Here is a 15100-nt window from a genome sequence, read left to right on the forward strand (position 1 = left end):
CTATAATAAAACAAATTAACAATAATAATGAACCTTTTATTCACAGGCTGGCTTCACAAATATTTCAAACAGGATATAGAATTGGGGCCACCTTGTAGATTGTGGCATTGACCAGGGAACTCCAGTCTAGAAAGCAATGAATGTATTACGTGAATCCATAACAGCAATTTTCTCATGTGTGACAGATATAATATTCCTCATTTTATTCAACTGTTCTGGGATATCATGTGTGAATGAACACAATGGGACAGAAAAAGAAATAACAGGCTTATACAAACTATGATCCAGGACTACAGCTTTTTTTTAATGGGTTCTGGTTCACCTCTTAAAGAAAAGGCTATGTCCAGCAGTGACCTTCTGGTGAAAGCAAACACTGTGGATATGGCATGCCAAGAATGCCACATAAAACGCCCTTTGTAGCTTAAAGTAAGACACTGCATGTTGCAAAAACCTTTTATTGTTTTATATATGTGTATATAATAGTATAATACATATTCTATGTGTGTATATAAATAATTTTAAATAAGTGTATATATGTGTGTATATATACACATATACATATACACACATATATACACATACAGACATTCAAGGTAAATAAAGTAAAATCCATGGGTCATATCACATAAATCAGTTACATAAGTTACTTCCACAGGAATGCTTTGATAGACTCAAACATCAATTATTATTCTACTGGGAAGTTCTAATTGGGTTGATCTTGGGTATTGATACTTCAGATAAGAATCAATTGCCAAGGATTACATGTTTTCCCTGTCCCAGTTTATCTATTTTTAAAATAAGATGAATAATTCTAATGTTAGGTTCAAGTCATTGTTTTAGGAATTGCAGCATATAAGGAGCTTACTTAATATTTATAAACCTTTGAAATCTCCTTATGTGTAGAGCTGTTTAAGTATAAATTATTATTAAAATTATTAGCCTTGAGAATTATAATTACTGCTTCATTATTTTTCTCATTATGCTCATTCTATGGGGGTTTTCTTGTAAATATTCCAAATGAGCTATTGCCTTTATTGTATAATCAATTTAATGTTTGTTGGAAAGCTTTATAGACACAATGTGTGACATAAATTTGCAAGATCCAAGGTGAGACAAATACATAATCTCTTTTCCCAAAGACATTTTTGTAGGAAAATATCACGAGTTGGATGATAGGTACTTAGCAAGGATTAATTTCAGACTTAGTGGCTTTGACTCCTATTTTTGGAAAGAGTCTGGCTAAGATGTAATGATCTCACACTAATAGAGACACCTCTAATTCTTATTAGAAGCTGCTAGGCCTGAAAGGATTAAGATATAGACTTCTTGGCTTTCTAAGATATGGTCTATTGTCTCTTTTTATGAGGGTCCTCAGTTGGACTTAATGTGTACAACAGGAAATACGAAAGCTGACACAATTACTGACACACAAACTGCTAAAACTAGACCAATAATCATCTGATTCTGTATATGGCATTATCTCAAACATATTACAAGTACAATCTTATTTAAAAGTTATACCAGTTCATAAAAGAGGCAATGCCTAACCAAATTCTAATAGTATTCCCCCATTTCCTGCATAAGGAAATAGAAATTAACAGACTCAGCAACTGCAACAGTATTGAGCTCCCGGGAATACAAGGAGCTAGGATTCAAACCCAGAGCAAATACTTAGGCCCATTATGACTTTAAATATTACTTCTGCTGAAGTTTGCTCTAATGCCATATGCTGCAAGGTTTTAATTCAGGACTGATGGCTTATGCATTGAGTGAAATCTCCATAATATACTCCTACTTCCTGAGGCATTCAAACGTGGGCTACTAACTTCTCACTCATACCATATCCTCCAGGGGTCTCTAGGTATATTCTGTCATACAATTGCTTTCCTCCACAATACAAACTGTAACAACAGTTACCACTCTCTCATAGAAGAGAGGAGAAATTTGTGGCTTCCTATGTCCACCTGAAAGAAAACGGGTCATTTCCATTCATAGCTCTTTGACTTGAACTAGATACACGATTCCATATATGTTGACAAGAGGGCAGGGAATTCAAATCTTCCTTGCCCCCAAAAGAATAAAACCAGCATCCTCAAGCTACACTTGTGAAACTCCTGGCTACCATTTTGCTATGGGAATATCCATCTCACACTTCCCAGGAATGTAAAGAACATATATGCATGCGGTATCCAGTAAAGTGAAGGCAGAACAGTGTCAAAAGCTCAGGTTTTCTCAGTTCACTTAAATTGTCAAGTTCTCAGTCAGAACTTATTGTCTGTAATAATGATTTCTAGTTTTCCTTGTTGTTTAGCCATGGGAAGAAAAGCACATGCAGTAAACCATACAAAAGTCAGCATTATTTGTGACTACAGAAGAGTTTCCTCATAAGTAGCCTTTCCCTTAGAAAGCATTATTACATTCAGAACCTTTGCTTTCAAGTAAAATCTTTATATATTTTTGTCTCATGAACTATTGATGAACTCGAAACTATTATTGACCCCATTTTACAGATGGTGACACTGAGTAGTCATCATCATCTGCCTCAAGGGAAAAAAATGTCAATTCATCTACTTTAAGAGGAATGTGGCACACACTAAACTGTGTTTCCCCAGAAGATTTGTTTTTAGAGTGGTGTATTATCTGCAACTTAATCTCTGGATACTGATAACAACAAGCTCAGATTTCCAGCTGGAATCTAGTTTTGTCATATAAACCACGACAGAGATTCTACTTACAGCTAAAAGTCACACAGGAAATAATACAGCTCCTAACAAATGTCATTTCCTTCACTGAATCTTTCCTTATACTCACAAGGTGTGATTTGCTCCCAGAAATTGCAGCATATTTTATGAACATATTTTAACTAATCTGACCTATATATTGCCTCTATAATGTGTTAGCTATTAGGATCTGACAAAAATATTTTTGTAGAATTTATTGTGCAAATAAAAATATTTTAAAAACACACTAGGATAGCATTATTTTTATAAACAATTACAGATAGTATTTTTGAACATAAATTATTTATAAAACACCAAAAGTTTTTCAGTTGAATTGTTCAGAACTTAGAAAGTAATCAAAAAATAAGATGAACAATGTTTTGTAGGTAGTACAGGATTTTAAGTGCTAGCTTTAACATAGTCCACCCAGTTTGATCCCGAGTACTGCATATGATCCCCTGAATACCACCAAGAGTGATCTCAAAGAACAGAGTCAAAAGTAAGTCTTGAGCACTGTTGAATGTGCCCTAAAACAAAACCAATTATACAGCAACAAAAATCTAAATAAAATCAGATAAATATTCTATCTCTTTTGGCTAGTTTTGTATTGAAATTTCTCAAAATGGGCGAGGGTGGGGGGGCAAGAACAAAGGACATTTTAATCAAGAACTTAAAATACTTTAGGAGACTGTAAGAAAGTTTAGAATTTCAAGGAAGTTTAAATATATACATTTTTAAATAAGAGTCATGGGTTTGCAGGGAGCAATCACATATTGCAGGTGAACAAACCAGACAATTTTCATATAATATAGAGTTGTGCAGAAAGTAATATATAGAAATCAGAGGGCAAAATAAAACTTGGGAAACCTATATTACTTGTTTAATACAATTTTGCATAATAATCTTATTTTTATCTGCCTTCAGTTGTTTTTTGGAGGGAGGCTATCACTTAGTCAGCCAATCTTGAGTGGTAAAAAGATGCTACTTGTAATTGTAAAACAAACAATATATTCTGTCCAGCAGGAAAAGGGAGTTATAAGCCAGAGTTCCCTGGGTTATATTCTATCCCAATCATACAAAGGGATCATTTGTAGGCGTGGAGTCCTAGGTCAATGACAAAATCATCTATATTTCTACTGGTAATGTGACTGATAAGAAAATGCAGAATAGTATTCATAACAGAGTTGCATACACACAAACACACCTATGATAGGCCATTGTGTGAAATGCCACTGTGAAATCCCTGTAAGAAGGAAGATCTATCTGTCCATAAATTCATTCACATAATCTGCATATATTTACTTAAAGATTATTATTTACGAGGCACTACACTGGGTACTAGCTGGGAATGATCTCTAACTTAAGATTCTGTAGACTAGCAAGTATAAAAGAGAAAGAACGGTCCATTAAAATAATTAAATATGGAGGAAAGGGTTTCTTGGGTGCTCAGAAAGAAGGATAGAGGGAACCTGATCTATCTCTTTCTGGAGCCAAGGAGTAGGGTATATGAGAAAAAAAGTGGTATTAAAATAAAGATTATACAATGTTTTTCTTCAAAGTGTGCTCTTATGAGAGAGCAAGAGGGAATGCACTGCCACAGAGGCGGGGGACGGTGGAGGGGGCGGGGCAGGGTAGGGGTGGTGAGAGGGATGCTGGGACCATTGGTGGTGGGAAATGGGCACTGGTGGAGGTATGGGTACTCATCATTGTATGACTGAAATGCAAGCGCGAAAATTTGTAAGCCTGTAACTGTACCTCACCGTGGTTCACTAATTTAAAAAAAAAGTGTGCTCTTATCACACAAGTGGTTCAAATTTAAAAAATAGAAATCATAACTTTGTATCACGCTTTCATTTTTAAAAACTCTTGATTTTCTAGAAATGCTATGAGATAAAATTAGTATTTCCATTGTACAGGTGAATCTGAAACTAACTGATTTCTTTAACATTAATCAACTGAGTTAATGTTGGATAAAACCTAGTATTGAACTGGTATGACAGTGATGTTTTGTGGCCACATTGTAACACTGTTGATTTCCACTGGAAATATCCAGGATTATGATATTCAATCATCTTATTTTTCAGACTTTCTCATAAATTATGTAAATAAATAGTACCATATACAATTTTAAAAAGTTTCATGGTTTTCTCATTCCATGCATATGTAAGAAACACTCATCACTAGTCAACTTAAATATCAAGGTTAACTTTTTTGCCATCTAATGTCAGATTATTATTGAATTGACTGAAATAACTGGTATATTTCATATACCACAGAGCCTGTAGTCAAAGCTTTTACTGGAAAGAACTGAGAGGATGGCTGAAACTGTTTTGTAAAATCAAAATTTACTTCAAAGCTTTTAAAATTCTATTTCAGAAATGACAATTAACATGTTAATGATATGTTTTTTTCAAAAATTTAACTGTAATGAAAACAATTTTCACTAGATTTAGTGAAATTAACCTTTATTCATAGAACTTTGCTCACAGAACTTTATATTCTTCTTTGTGACTTGAAAGAAGTTCTGAATCTCAGACATATATGGAAAAAAAATAAATCTGTGCCAATGCACTAATTACTATCAAAATAGAGGAAATTTAAAGTGATTCAAAATACCAAAAACAGCTTAGATTGTGCCTTGAAAGAAAGACTGATTATTTCTTCGTAAAGTGTTTTTGGAACTTCCTTCAGGATTTTTCCATGCATTCAAGTCTACATTAATTTAATTCTAAGGCACTGAAGTTTTGAAAAGGAAATACTACTTGAATCAAAAGAATATGTTTTCCTTTATCAAATGTGAAAACTGCTCAGAATTGTGTTTGCTGAATAGTAAATGAATAGTGGTAAAAACAAATTCTTATTTTGGTGGGAGGAGTGAGTACTGGAGAGCAGGCATCACACAAATATCATCCTGGGTGTCAAAATAATTTGAACAATTGAGTAGTCTGGGGAGGGTCTCACTACAACATTCAGAATTATTGGATTAGTTATTCCAGAATACTTGGGTTACTGAAAATATTCCCAATCATATACAAAAGTGAGATGGGACAGCTTGAAGTATGTGTCTTTGGGTTGCCATTATAGCTCCATAGTTACCATTATAGTTCACATTAAATCATCACATCAGAGGGATGGAATATAAATAAAATGTCTGGGATCAAGATGTACTGTAGCACTGTAGCACTGTCCTCCCGTTGTTCATCAATTTGCTTGAGTGGGCATCAGTAATGTCTCACAACAAACTGAGACTTGTTGTTACTGTTTTTGGCATATTGAATACGTCACAGGTAGCTTGCCAGGCTTTGCTGTGTGGGTGAGATACTCTAAGTAGCTTGCCTAGCTCTCCAAGAGGAGCGAAGGAATCAAACCCAGGTCAGTTGTATACAAGGCAAATGCCCTACTGGCTGTGCTATCAATGGCCAAGTGGTCTAAGGCACCAGACTCAAGATGTACAAATTTACAAATTATAAAATGAGTAAGGGAAATACTACATACATCATGGTTTCACAGGCAATAAGATTGCAATGCAAATAAGAAATATTATTAATAATAGGTGGGAAATAGAATTACTCTCATAATTTAACACTGCATAAAAATGTCAAATCATTGGGGGTATGGTGCCGCCAGCAGGTGAATCTATACCTGTGAGGCAAATGTAGAAGCAGCCTAATGGCGCCTTCAGATTTCCAGATACCCCAAAATTGCTGCTGTGCCTTTGGCCAGACCCCAAAAACTTGGGGCAAAGTTTATCAAGAAAATAAACGGCAAAAAGTTATGTATGTGGGAGACACACCCACAAACCACCTTCGGCTCAGCTATATAATTGGAGGCAAGGCTTCTCTGGTTGCTGATTGAACTGCTTAACGGTCATGATCCCAGAGACTCAGAGACAAATCCCGGAACCCAACGGCTTATGACAGAGATGCATCTGGTCTCCGCAATGGACTACCGGTGCCAGACCACACAAGGGGGAAAGGGTGTTTTCCCTCTGCTGGCTCCCCGTTGGCAGCTTAGTGGCCACCATCCTCCAAGGCCACTGGACAGTCAGGTTTGGACTTGCAGTGATGAGACATGGGGAGCCTCATGGAATAGGGGTGGAGCCGGCCCTTTCCTCCCCACCCCAACGAGACCCCGAGTCACTGCCCATGAATGGCCTCTCTGGCTCCTGATCAAGCTGCTTAATGGCCATGATCCAAGAGACTCAGAAAGAAATCTCAAAAACCAGTGGCTTTTGGCAGAAATGTGTCTGGACCCCACAGTAGGTTACTGTCACCAGACCACCCCAGGGGGTGGGGAGGGTGTTATGCCTCTGCCTGCTCCCCCTTGGCGGCTCAGTGGCTGCCATCCTCCAGAGGCCATTGGACAGTCAGGTTTGGACCCGCAGTGATGAGACATGTGGGGCCTCATGGGATGGGGTTAGAGCTGGCCCTTTCCTCCCCACCCCAACAAGACCCCGAATCGCTGCCCACAAATGGCCTCTCTGGCTCCTAGCTTAACGGCCATGGTCCAAGAGACTCAGGAACAAATCTCAGAACCCAGCAGGTTTTGTCAGAAATCCCTCCAGATTTAATTGCTAAAATTTCAGAATTGCAAAATCGCTATTACTACTGTGACTGCGCGACATCCTATGTTATTCATAACCAGCAATAGAAAACAAATTTTCTACTCTTGCCTTTTCGGCAGATCTGAGTGTTGGGATAAAATTCCAAATAATAATGGTGGTTCTGGCATCAAAATATTGAATGTAATCAAAGTAGAGAGAGAGTAATGTGGAAATCATCTGCCCCACAGGTAGGGGGAGGGTGTGGGATGGGGGATATACTGGGGGTTTTGGTGGTGGAAAATGGGCACTGATGAAGGGATGGGTGTTTCATTGTATGACCGAGACTTAAACCTGAAAGCTTTGTAACTGCTCTCATGGTGATTCAATAAATAGCACAGCGGTAGGGCGTTCGCCTTACAAGCGGCCAACATGGCCAACCCAAGTTCAATTCCTCCGCCCCTCTCAGAGAGCCCGGCAAGCTACCGAGAGTATTCGATATGCCAAACAAAGTAACAATAAAGAAGGGGGGTGGAAAAGTAAGGTGTTCATGCCCAACTCAATCAGCCTAATGAATGGCTAAATAAATAGCAATACTCCTACCAAAAAAATGACACATCATTACATGGTCTGCCCAAAATGGATAGACTGTTTGTCAATTATATCTAAGCAAAAATGAAAAGTTTTTTCTCATTCTGCTCTAGTAAAATTATCAGCTGGGGAGGAGAGCTGGCACTACTGTATTGCACTAATCGAGTCAAGTCCTACAATGAAGCTAGACTCAGAGTGCAAATAAAGATGCACTAAGGGGTATAGAGGACATAGCTATTTGGAGTGGAGGAGACCACGGTGACATAATGATTAGTACTCAACACCGTGGAATGGGGAAAATATGTCTGGGACATAGATGTGGAGAATCCCAATATCACTTTGCTTGAAAGGCAAGAAGGAACAAGAATCTCTAAGACCTGATTGTTTTGTTTTGTTTTGTTTTTTTGAGATGGGGATGTAATTAGCATCCTCAGATGAATCCTACCTAAAAATGATTGTGGATTTCGGGGAATGAATCTTCTTTGATAGTACAAAGCCTGTTTCAAGTTGAGTGTTTGTCTAGATGATGAACAATCCAGTACTGCTCTTGGAGTTTGTGTGGTAAAACTTCCTTTTGTTCCCTAACATGTGTTTAGCACTTCTGCACTTACAATTCTTATGCCTGGCACAAAACTACCCAATGGCACAGAAGCCCAATGTGAGGGTAAAAGAAAATTGCTAAGCTCCAGCATTTCCCTTCCAATCCTTGGAGAACAATTGAGTACTGAACTTGTATCCAAGACACAGCACACTTTTTCCTACTCTGAAAGGGAATGACACAACTGGGTATTGTGGTGTGACCTAAATCCATAGATAAATATTTGGAGGTAACTGGCCCTTCACCTGCCATTAATCCTTCAGTCCTCATTTTCAGGAAGAGATGACGTAGCCAGGAAGGTCTCTGAAAGCCATTATTTCCTCCTGATAGCATAAAAAGCTTTAGTGGTACTGAATTTGCCCTCATTATGTTACCTAATGTCAGCAACTGAGTATGGGCAATTGAGGAGAGAATCCTTTCCTCGGGCTTGTGCTATCTTTTCAGTAGGAAGCTGAGGAGGTTTCTGGCCACTATATATGTATATATATGTATATATATTTACATATGCAGAAATGGTGGTAAGATTTGAGTTTGGGCCTCAGAAATTAGTTTCAAATACATACACATATGTGTGTATGTATATATATGTATATATACACACATACATATACATACACATACACACACACATATATATATATATATATATATATATATATATATATATATGGGCTGGAGCAATAGCACAGCGGGTAGGGCATTTTCCTTGCATGTGGCTGACCTGGGTTCGATTCCTCCATCCCTCTCAGAGAACCTGGCAAGCTACTGAGAGTATCCCGCCCACACAGCAGAGCCTGGCTAGCTTCCCATGGCTTATTCAATATGCCAAAAATAGTAACAACAAGTCTCACAATGGAAATGTTACTGGTGTCCGCTCGAGCAAATTGATGAACAATGGGAGGACAGTGCTACAGTGATACATATAATTATATATATATATATATTATATATATCATATATCTCCATGCTTGGCTGTCTTCACCGGGGTCCCTTGGAGGGGGCAAGGGCTGAGTTTCCCTCCCCGCCCTAAGAGAGCTCTGGCAGCTGAAGACCTCCAGAACCCAGCCACAGCTGTGCTCAAGACCACTCTCCACATGCTCGGATGAGCTTCAGGCTTGAAGGATCCGGCAGAAGAACCCAGGTGTGCAGAACCCGGGGCTGAGATGTCCAAGCCTGCTTGGATTGGGACTGGGCCTCCTTCACCCAAATCCCCCATATTCCAGTAGCTAGGCAGTTACACCCACCAACTGCCCCCTGGTGCTGTGTAATCCCATCAATGGCCAAGATCCAGAGACTATAAAACCAAGCTCCTAGAAGTGCGTAGCCACACGACCTCTTATTGTCTATTTCTCACTCTCGGAGAACCTGGCAGGCTACTGAGAGTGTCCTGCCCACATGGCGGAGTCTGGCAAGCTCCCCATGGCATATTCAATATGTCAAAATCCAGTAACAATGATGGGTCTCATTCCCCTGACCCTGAAAGAGCCTCCAGTGTGGCACCTTCGGGAAGGACGAGTAAAGAGAGGCTGCTAAAATTTCAGGACTAGGACGAATGGAGATGTTACTGGTGCCTGCTCAAGCAAACTGATAAACAAGGGGATGGCAGTGATACAGTGATACACGTGTGTGTGTGTGTGTGTGTGTGTGTGTGTCTATGAGGACAGTAGCACAAGAAAGCCTGAGTTACAAAACAACTCTGTCTTCCTTCCACACAATGATCAGTGGGGCTGGAAATTCTAGCACCACCATTATCTCTAATTTATGCCAATCACATTCTGGCTCAGAACAATGTAGTTTCAGACTGTCTTATGTATAAAATGTTATAAAGCTCTCCCTAGCTCTCATATTGATCAACTACACAGGCTCTTAAAAGTGCTTTTAATCAGAAGAGCGATACACTTTCTACACAGTTAAATACTGGTCTTAATATTTTCAAATGCAATTGTGCCCAGAAAAAAGGTAAATGAAAACATCAAAGGTTAATAATTGTCCTCATAGTTTTTTTTCCTACTCAAAAGAACCATCCCATTTTAAAATTTCATGCATGCTACTATTCCTTGATTTTTATCATTTGTCAACAAATCAACTACCTGCTCAGCAGCCCTCATGAGGGATTTAAAATAACCGCCATGAAAATCCTGGGCATTTACTATTTTTATAACAAACTTGATTGTCACCTATGATATTTCAGAGATCACTCCTCATATAGACATCATGCTGGAAATTAGATGCAGGGCCTGCTTTCCATGGAACATTATGCAGAGGCACTCTGACTAATAAATCTTTGTAGCTAATGCATTCCAGATGGAAGCCATGTCTCACAGATTTAACCTTCCTAAACCCTTCCAAAAATTCCTCCCATCAAAAGCTTGCTGAATGAGATATGTTTGATTGAAATGGGATCATCAATACATGACAACTAAGTAATACTACAAATGATTACTGCATGCAGGAAAACTGCCACCTTTCTTTCTACAAAGACATAGTTTTGGACAACCCCCAGGACAAGAAGATGGACCTGATACATCCTACTAAGTAGTGTAAATGGCTTTTTCCTGAATCCTGAACCCCTATCATCATTAATAGATGCTATGTAGAGAACAGTAATTTCTGTCTCTAACTCTTGGTACAAACATAACCAAGGCTGCTAAAAGGAAGGATCAGGACTCTTAGTGGAGCCACTAATTAACATCTTGTTTAATCATGTCACCATGTGTAGCAGTCTACATCATTAGTTTATGTCAGAAAGCTGTGGTGAAACATCTATACACCTACATGTAGATTCTTACTGAACCAGTCATGTGCAGAGGTGAGGTCAGTAGCATACAAGACTGTAGTTGTACCTGGAATATTTAGAAACATTACAAATCACCTCACCTACAGCTTTCCAAATCTTGTCATTTTATTTTCCCTCCAGTAATTTCTCAAACATGGGTCAATTTATACCACATGATTTTTGCTACCTCTATGGGCTACTGAACTTCCTGAAACATCTCCATTACCTGCTCTCCATTATACCTGCTTTACAGTAGAATGCCTCTGTGTACATAAAGGTCCTAAGTTCCACCACAAAGCATACATTGCAAAGTTTTAAAGTCATAACTGCTTCTTATTCTATCCACTCCCCAAACCACCTAAACTTGGGAGCTTACAAACAGTAAAATGCCACTAGGATGTATGACACAAGGTGAGAGTGGGTTAGGGGAAGTTTGAAGGATTTCATGCTTTGCTAATGAACCAAAGAATGAATTCATGAATGAATGAATGAAGTGCTTTCTTTTTTGTTTTACTTTAATTTTCAACTTGTTTATCAGGTAACCTGGATTAAGTACTCACTAACATTGTATCTCGTTAAACAGACTAGTACAGAAACCAGATATAATGGAGTACCATGAAGCTAAACCCATACAAAATGATTATCTCATTATACCTTCTTGGTGGCTCTTTGTGTGGTGGAAGCAACACTGATGTTGATAACCAGCCACAGCTCTGGTTATGATTGAACATTTGCGTGATTCTGAGACTCCTCATTCAGTTTTCAGCGTGCTTTTACTATTTCAGTTAAAGGAGGTTTTCCACACAGCTCAGTAGGTCTTTCCAGCTGCCAAAATCATCAAAATCATCTCATTTTCCCTTCCAAATGCTTACATCTACTTCTAGAATTTCTACTCAGTTGGTCCTGGAGTAGGGTCTTGGAATAGGATGGCTGTCAAGAATTCACCAGCTGATTTCCTGTATCCCCTGTGGAGAATCTGATTAGATAAACTCTAAGGCCTCTTGCAGCTTTCAAAAACCATGATTTCACTGAATATATGCTCATACTTACTTACAAAAATGATTTGCCATACACCTAGGAAACAAGGTCTGGGATAAAATACCCAACAATAACAACAGTAACTGCCACCTTCCATCAAACACTGATTTCACCCCTGGTGCTGTTCAAAGCACCATTCACAGATTAACATGCTTTACACTCACAGAAACCCTGGGAGGCTGAATTATGGGTAAAGCCTCTTTATCATCCCTACTTTAAGGGAGAGTCACAGAAGGTTAACTAACCACAACGTTACAAGCAAATTGTTTTCTAATTGGCGAAATTAAGAGTCATTTTCATTTTTTTACATGTAGTCATTTTTATCCCAGGTATTTCTTGTCTGATAAAAAAATATTTAAAGTTGAAAAACATTTTATATGGGGGTATGATGCCACCAACAGGTCAACCTGTGCCTGCGGGGCAAGTGCATCGGCAGCCTGATGGTGACTTCTGGCTTTCTGACACCCCCAAATTGTTGTAGTGCCTTTGGCCAGATGCCAACAATTTAGGACTAAGTTTATCAAGAAATAAATCGTCCAAAGGTTTGGTGTGTGGAAGCTATGCCCACAAACCACCTCTGGCTCAGCTATACAAGCTCATTTATTAGCCTTATCGATATCAGAGACCCATAGATAAATCTAGAAAGAGACCAAAAGCCACAGTTAATCTCACACTTGCACATGGCTGAACAGACTGGGGTAAAACAGAGGGGTAAAGGTTTGCCTGTGCCTGCCCAAGCAAAGCCCCCAGTAGCTGCTTGCTTCCACAATCCAAAATCGCTGACATACCCCTGGCCTGACTCCACTGTCTCAGGGCAGACTTCACTAAGATATAATCTGCTGAAAATTTGGGTATGTGGGTTTTGTGTTGAAATCTCCAGGCTTTCATGGATTTGGAGTGGGCTATTCTCCCCCCCCCCCCCACACACACACTTCCAAATACACATGGAAGCACTGGCAGTCACTCTCATGAACCAACTTCAGCTCCACCATGTATAAACTCTATTACTGGCCTTGCTTCAGAGACCCATAAATCTCGAAAGAGATCAAAAGCCAGAGACACAGCAGTGAGTCCTGGAAGACACAACAGAGCCATAGATTTTTCTGGGATCCCTACCAAGCCAATTTCACTGGGGCACCCCAGATGGAGCAGGTACACTCTCTCCACCTAATCCAGATGGAATCCCGGTGGCCAAGAGCTTCCACGTGCAAGGCCCAGGTATGAGGGTTTCAGGACTAAATCTCCATGCTGCATGGCAGCAGAGTTCTGGATTATCTCTCCCTGGCTCTCTGCCCAGTCGACGGCCTGGATGTCACCCCCACAATGTGCCTCTGGGTACCATTTTAGGGCACTAACAATCCTGGTCCAGAGATACAGCAATGAGGACCGGAAGACACTACAGAGCCACAGATCTCTCCAGACCCCATATTGAACCAATTTCACTGGGGCATCCCAGATGGAGCAGGTGCAGTCTCCGCACCTACTCCAGATGGAATCCCGGTGACCAAGAGCTTCCACAAGCAAGGGCCCAGGTATGCGGGTTCCAGGACAAATCTTCATGTTGCATGGCAGCAGAGGTGCAGGTTCCCTCCCTGGTTCCCCATCTGCTCGTCGGCCTGGCTGTCACGGCCAATGTGCCTCCAGGTTCCATTTTAGCGCACCAACAGCCCTGGTTCAGAGACACCCAACTGAATCCCAAAATGGATTAGTGCCCTACAGAAATGTCTCTGGAACCCAACCATTTGCAATCTAGGATTCCAGAAGTTCACGGTGCAGTGCCCAAGATATTCAAAATGAGCACAGGCAATTAATGATCTAGCACTTGCCACCCCTGGAAGGCAGGCTTGAATTGTGGTAGGAAAATTCAAGCAAAATATAATGCCCCAAAGTAGAGAGAGAGAGTATTGGGGAAATTGTCTGCCATGGAGGCAGGGTGAGGGTTGGGATGGGAAGAGGGGGAGCATATAGTAGGGACACCAGTGGTGGAAAATGTGCACTGGTGCAGGCAAGAATGATAGAACATTGTACAGCTGAAATGCAAATAGGAAAGCTTTGTAATTGTATCTCCCGGTGATTAAAAAAAGGTAATGTGTAGTTCATGCTCTATTCGATAGTTTAATCAATGGCTAAATAAATAGCAGTACTCCTACAAAAAATGAAAAATATTTTATAAAGATTTGGTATAACCTATATTAATTGGCATATAAAATATGGAAAACCAAACTATTGACCTGCTAATATAAAGGTATTAGAAAGGAAATTATTTTTTCAGAAACTTTGGCTAATGGAAACAATAACAATGGCACAGGGGGCTTCGTAGACATGTAAAAAAGGGGAAAAACCTGGAATGTCAGAGTAACCTTTAGTAAATAAAGGTAAATATCAAATAGATCATAAGGCGGATCATAGAGTATAGACCAAAAATCTAAAACCCAATTGGTCTACAGGTAAGGAACATGATTCAGACTTATTCTTTAGGGGGGGAAAGGGTCCAAAAATGCAAAAGTAAATTGAAATTCAGCTGATGCTGGATTAACATAAAATCTGAGTTGGTGAAATCAGAATAACAGGATTGTGACTCTATGTTGCCCCCCAGTTTTTGGCTTGATTTTGTTCAAAATTCCAGGTAAAAATACCCATAATATCACTTTTGTTTAACAGCAGATCATCATACTCAGGCAAATCCTGTAAAAGAACAGAGCCGGTTCCTTTCGTTGTAACTCAGAAAGATCTTCTAGAGACTAAGCTGCATTCAGTACAGAGATGGGAAGGGGTACAAAAGCCCTTGGTTTGAGGACATGCCTTGCTTTCCAGTGTCTCTCTGAAACAACCCTAAA

General features: G+C 39.5%; 1 protein-coding gene across 9 annotated transcripts in view; it reads right to left on the minus strand.

Moving 5' to 3' along the window:
- NPAS3 (neuronal PAS domain protein 3) overlaps nt 1-15100 on the minus strand; it is a 1011636-nt gene that overhangs the window by 389256 nt on the left and 607280 nt on the right. The window lies entirely within an intron of this gene.

Source organism: Sorex fumeus, unplaced genomic scaffold, assembly GCF_029834395.1.
Source record: "Sorex fumeus unplaced genomic scaffold, SorFum_2.1 ptg000098l, whole genome shotgun sequence".
In the NCBI taxonomy this organism is placed as follows: domain Eukaryota; kingdom Metazoa; phylum Chordata; class Mammalia; order Eulipotyphla; family Soricidae; genus Sorex; species Sorex fumeus.